This window comes from Danio rerio, chromosome 23, assembly GCF_052040795.2.
Source record: "Danio rerio strain M-AB ecotype USA chromosome 23, GRCz13ab, whole genome shotgun sequence".
NCBI classification, from domain to species: Eukaryota; Metazoa; Chordata; class Actinopteri; order Cypriniformes; family Danionidae; genus Danio; species Danio rerio.
Window position 1 is genome coordinate 18,670,105 of NC_141043.1, and position 6,000 is coordinate 18,676,104.

Here is a 6,000-nt window from a genome sequence, read left to right on the forward strand (position 1 = left end):
TGCCCCCTTGGCCTCCACCCAGGGGCCTCTGACCCCAGCAAGCTACCCAGGGGTCCACCTCTCTGCCTGGACTTGCAGTACAGGCCCCAGGGTTCCCCCTTGGCCTCCACCTAGGGGCCTCTGACCCCAGCAATCTACCCAGGGGTCCACAACTTTCCTGGACTTGCAGTAGAGGCCCCAAGGTGCCCCCTTGGCCTCCACCCAGGGCCCTCTGACCCCAGCAAGCTACCCAGGGGTCCACCTTCTCCCTGGACTTGAAGTGTAGGCCCAAGGGTGCCCACTGGCCCTCCACATAGGGGCCTAAGACCCCAACAAGCTACCCAGGGGTCCTCAACTCTCCCTGAACTTGCAGTAGAGGCCCCAGGGTGCCCCCTGGCCCTCCACCTAGGGGCCTAAGACCCCATCAAGCTACCCAGGGGTCCACCTCTCTCCCTGGACTTGCAGTATAGGCCCCAGGGTGCCCCCTGGCCCTCCACCTAGGGGACTAGGACCCCAGCTAGCTACCCAGGGGTCCACCTCTCTGCCTGGACTTGCAGTAGAGGCCCCAGGGTGCCCCCTGGCCCTCCACCTAGGGGCCGAAGACCCCAGCAAGCTACCCAGGGGTCCACAACTCTCCCTGGACTTGCAGTATAGGCCCCAGGGTGCCCCCTGGCCCTCCACCTAGGGGACTAGGACCCCAGCTAGCTACTCAGGGGTCCACCTCTCTGCCTGGACTTGCAGTAGAGGCCCCAGGGTGCCCCCTTGCCCTCCACCCAGGGGCCTCTGACCCCAGCAAGCTACCCAGGGGTCCACCTCTCTCCATGGACTTGCAGTAGAGGCCCTAGGGTACCTCCTGGCCCTCCACCTAGGGGCCTCTGACCCCAGCAAGCTACCCAGGGGTCCACAACTCTCCCTGGACTTGCAGTAGAGGCCCCAGGGTTTCCCCTTGGCCTCCACCCAGGGGCCTCTGACCCCAGCAAGCTACCCAGGGGTCCACCTTTCTCCCTGGACTTGAAATATAGGCCTCAGGGTGCCCCCTGGCCCTCCACCTAGGGGCCTAAGACCCCAGCAAGCTACCCAGGGGTCCACAACTCTCCCTAGACTTGCAGTAGAGGCCCCAGGGTGCCCCCTGGCCCTCCACCTAGGGGCCTCTGACCCCAGCAAGCTACCCAGGGGTCCACAACTCTCCCTGGACTTGCAGTAGAGGCCCCAGGGTGCCCCCTGGCCCTCCACCTAGGGGCCTCTGACCCCAGCAAGCTACCCAGGGGTCCACCTCTCTCCCCTGGACTTGCAGTATAGGCCCCAGGGTGCCCCCTGGCCCTCCACCTATGGACCTAAGACCCCAGCAAGCTACCCAGGGGTCCACAACTCTCCCTGGACTTGCAGTAGAGGCCGCAGGGTGCCCCCTTAGCCTCCACCCAGGGGCCTCTGACCCCAGCAAGCTACCCAGGGGTCCACCTTTCTCCCTGGACTTGAAGTATAGGCCCAAGGGTGCCCACTGGCCCTCCACCTAGGGGCCTAAGACCCCAACAAGCTACCCAGGGGTCCACAACTCTCCCTGGACTTGCAGTAGAGGCCCCAGGGTGCCCCCTGGCCCTCCACCTAGGGGCCTACGACCCCAGCAAGCTACCCAGGGGTCCACCTCTCTCCCTGGACATGCAGTAGACGCCCCAGGGTGCCCCCTGGCCCTCCACCTAGTGGCCTTTGACCCCAGGAAGCTATCCAGGGGTCCACCTTGCTCCCTGGACTTGCAGTAGAGGCCCAAGAAGGCCACCTGGCCCTCCATCTAGGGGCCTAGGACCCCAGAAAGCTACCCAGGGGTCCACCTCTCTCCCTGGACTTGCAGTAGAGGCCCCAGGGTGCCCCCTTGCCCTCCAAAAAGGAGTCTTTGACCCCAGCAACCTACCCAGTGGTCCACCTCTTTCCCTGGACTTGGAGGATAGGCCCCAGGGTGCCCCCTGGCCCTCCACCTAGGGGCCTTTGACCCCAGCAAGCTACCCTGGGGGTCCTCCTCTTTCCCTGGACTTGCAGTAGAGGCCCTAGGGTGCCCCCTTGGCCTCCACCTAGGGGCCTCTGACCCCAGCAAGCTACCCAGGGGTCCAAAACTCTCCCTGGACTTGCAGTAGAGGCCCCAGGGTGCCCCCTTGGCCTCCACCCAGGGGCCTCTGACCCCAGCAAGCTACCCAGGGGTCCACAACTCTCCCTGGACTTGCAGTACAGGCCCCAGGGTGTCCCCTTGGCCTCCACCTAGGGGCCTCTGACCCCAGCAAGCTACCCAGGGGACCACAACTCTCCCTGGACTTGCAGTATAGGCCCCAGGGAGCCCCCTGGCCCTCCACCTAGGGACCTAAGACCCCAGCAAGCTACCCAGGGGTCCACCTCTCTCCCTTGACTTGGAGTATAGGCCCCAGGGTGCCCCCTGGCCCTCCACCTAGGGGACTAGGACCCCAGCAAGCTACCCAGGGGTCCACCTCTCTGCCTGGACTTGCAGTAGAGGTCCCAGGGTGCCCCCTGGCCCTCCACCTAGGGGACTAGGACCCCAGCTAGCTACCCAGGGTCCACCTCTCTGCCTGGACTTGCAGCATAGGCCCTAGGGTGCCCCCTTGCCCTCCACCCAGGGGCCTCTGACCCCAGCAAGCTACCCAGGGGTCAACCTCTCTCCCTGGACTTGCAGTAGAGGCCCTAGGGTACCTCCTGGCCCTCCACCTAGGGGCCTCTGACCCCAGCAAGCTACCCAGGGGTCCACAACTCTCCCTGGACTTGCAGTAGAGGCCCCAGGGTGCCCCCTTGGCCTCCACCCAGGGGCCTCTGACCCCAGCAAGCTACCCAGGGGTCCACCTTTCTCCCTGGACTTGAAGTATAGGCCTCAGGGTGCCCACTGGCCCTCCACCTAGGGGCCTAAGACCCCAACAAGCTACCCAGGGGTCCACAACTCTCCCTGGACTTGCAGTAGAGGCCCCAGGGTGCCCCCTGGCCCTCCACCTAGTGGCCTTTGACCCCAGGAAGCTATCCAGGGGTCCACCTTGCTCCCTGGACTTGCAGTAGAGGCCCAAGAAGGCCACCTGGCCCTCCATCTAGGGGCCTAGGACCCCAGAAAGCTACCCAGGGGTCCACCTCTCTCCCTGGACTTGCAGTAGAGGCCCCAGGGTGCCCCCTTGCCCTCCAAAAAGGAGTCTTTGACCCCAGCAACCTACCCAGTGGTCCACCTCTTTCCCTGGACTTGGAGGATAGGCCCCAGGGTGCCCCCTGGCCCTCCACCTAGGGGCCTTTGACCCCAGCAAGCTACCCTGGGGGTCCTCTTCTTTCCCTGGACTTGCAGTAGAGGCCCTAGGTTGCCCCCTTGGCCTCCACCTAGGGGCCTCTGACCCCAGCAAGCTACCCAGGGGTCCAAAACTCTCCCTGGACTTGCAGTAGAGGCCCCAGGGTGCCCCCTTGGCCTCCACCCAGGGGCCTCTGACCCCAGCAAGCTACCCAGGGGTCCACAACTCTCCCTGGACTTGCAGTACAGGCCCCAGGGTGCCCCTTTGGCCTCCACCCAGGGGCCTCTGACCCCAGCAAGCTACCCAGGGGTCCACAACTCTCCCTGGACTTGCAGTACAGGCCCCAGGGTGCCCCCTTGGCCTCCACCTAGGGGCCTCTGACCCCAGCAAGCTACCCAGGGGACCACAACTCTCCCTGGACTTGCAGTATAGGCCCCAGGGAGCCCCCTGGCCCTCCACCTAGGGACCTAAGACCCCAGTAAGCTACCCAGGGGTCCACCTCTCTCCCTTGACTTGGAGTATAGGCCCCAGGGTGCCCCCTGGCCCTCCACCTAGGGGACTAGGACCCCAGCAAGCTACCCAGGGGTCCACCTCTCTGCCTGGACTTGCAGTAGAGGTCCCAGGGTGCCCCCTGGCCCTCCACCTAGGGGACTAGGACCCCAGCTAGCTACCCAGGGTCCACCTCTCTGCCTGGACTTGCAGCATAGGCCCTAGGGTGCCCCCTTGCCCTCCACCCAGGGGCCTCTGACCCCAGCAAGCTACCCAGGGGTCAACCTCTCTCCCTGGACTTGCAGTAGAGGCCCTAGGGTACCTCCTGGCCCTCCACCTAGGGGCCTCTGACCCCAGCAAGCTACCCAGGGGTCCACAACTCTCCCTGGACTTGCAGTAGAGGCCCCAGGGTGCCCCCTTGGCCTCCACCCAGGGGCCTCTGACCCCAGCAAGCTACCCAGGGGTCCACCTTTCTCCCTGGACTTGAAGTATAGGCCTCAGGGTGCCCACTGGCCCTCCACCTAGGGGCCTAAGACCCCAACAAGCTACCCAGGGGTCCACAACTCTCCCTGGACTTGCAGTAGAGGCCCCAGGGTGCCCCCTGGCCCTCCACCTAGTGGCCTTTGACCCCAGGAAGCTATCCAGGGGTCCACCTTGCTCCCTGGACTTGCAGTAGAGGCCCAAGAAGGCCACCTGGCCCTCCATCTAGGGGCCTAGGACCCCAGAAAGCTACCCAGGGGTCCACCTCTCTCCCTGGACTTGCAGTAGAGGCCCCAGGGTGCCCCCTTGCCCTCCAAAAAGGAGTCTTTGACCCCAGCAACCTACCCAGTGGTCCACCTCTTTCCCTGGACTTGGAGGATAGGCCCCAGGGTGCCCCCTGGCCCTCCACCTAGGGGCCTTTGACCCCAGCAAGCTACCCTGGGGGTCCTCTTCTTTCCCTGGACTTGCAGTAGAGGCCCTAGGTTGCCCCCTTGGCCTCCACCTAGGGGCCTCTGACCCCAGCAAGCTAACCAGGGGTCCAAAACTCTCCCTGGACTTGCAGTAGAGGCCCCAGGGTGCCCCCTTGGCCTCCACCCAGGGGCCTCTGACCCCAGCAAGCTACCCAGGGGTCCACAACTCTCCCTGGACTTGCAGTACAGGCCCCAGGGTGCCCCTTTGGCCTCCACCCAGGGGCCTCTGACCCCAGCAAGCTACCCAGGGGTCCACAACTCTCCCTGGACTTGCAGTACAGGCCCCAGGGTGCCCCCTTGGCCTCCACCTAGGGGCCTCTGACCCCAGCAAGCTACCCAGGGGGTCCACCTATTTCCCTGGACTTGAAGTATATGCCCAAGGGTGCCCACTGGCCATCCACCTAGGGGCCTAAGACCCCAACAAGCTACCCAGGTTTCCACAACTCTCCCTGGACTTGCAGTAGAGGCCCCAGGGTGCCCCCTTGGCCTCTACCCAGGGGCCTCTGACCCCAGCAAGCTACCCACGGGTCCACCTCTTTCCCTGGACTTGCAGTAGAGGCCCTAGGGTACCTCCTGGCCCTCCACCTAGGGGCCTTTGACCCCAGCAAGATACCCAGGGGTTCACAACTCTCCCTGGACTTGCAGTACAGGCACCAGGGTGCCCCCTTGGCCTCCACCTAGGGGCCTCTGACCCCAGCAAGCTACCCAGGGGACCACAACTCTCCCTGGACTTGCAGTAGAGGCCCCAGGGTACTACCTTGGCCTCCACCCAGGGGCCTCTGACCCCAGCAAGCTACCCAGGGGTCCACAACTCTCCCTGGACTTGCAGTAGAGGCCCCAGGGTGCCCCCATGGCCTCCACCTAGGGGCCTCTGACCCCAGCAAGCTACCCAGGGGTCCACCTCTCTCCCTTGACTTGAAGTATAGGCCCCAGGGTGCCCCCTTGGCCTCCACCCAGGGGCCTCTGACCCCAGCAAGCTACCCAGGGGTCCACCTTTCTCCCTGGACTTGAAGTATAGGCCCAAGGGTGCCCCCTGGCCCTCCACCTAGGGGCCTCTGACCCCAGCAAGCTACCCAGGGGTCAACCTCTCTCCCTGGACTTGCAGTATAGGCCCCAGGGTGCCCCCTGGCCCTCCACCTAGGGACCTAAGACCCCAGCAAGCTACCCAGGGGTCCACCTCTCTCCCTTGACTTGAAGTATAGGCCCCAGGGTGCCCCCTGGCCCTCCACCTAGGGGACTAGGACCCCAGCAAGCTACCCAAGGGTCCACCTCTCTGCCTGGACTTGCAGTAGAGGCCCCAGGGTGCCCCCTTGGCCTCCACC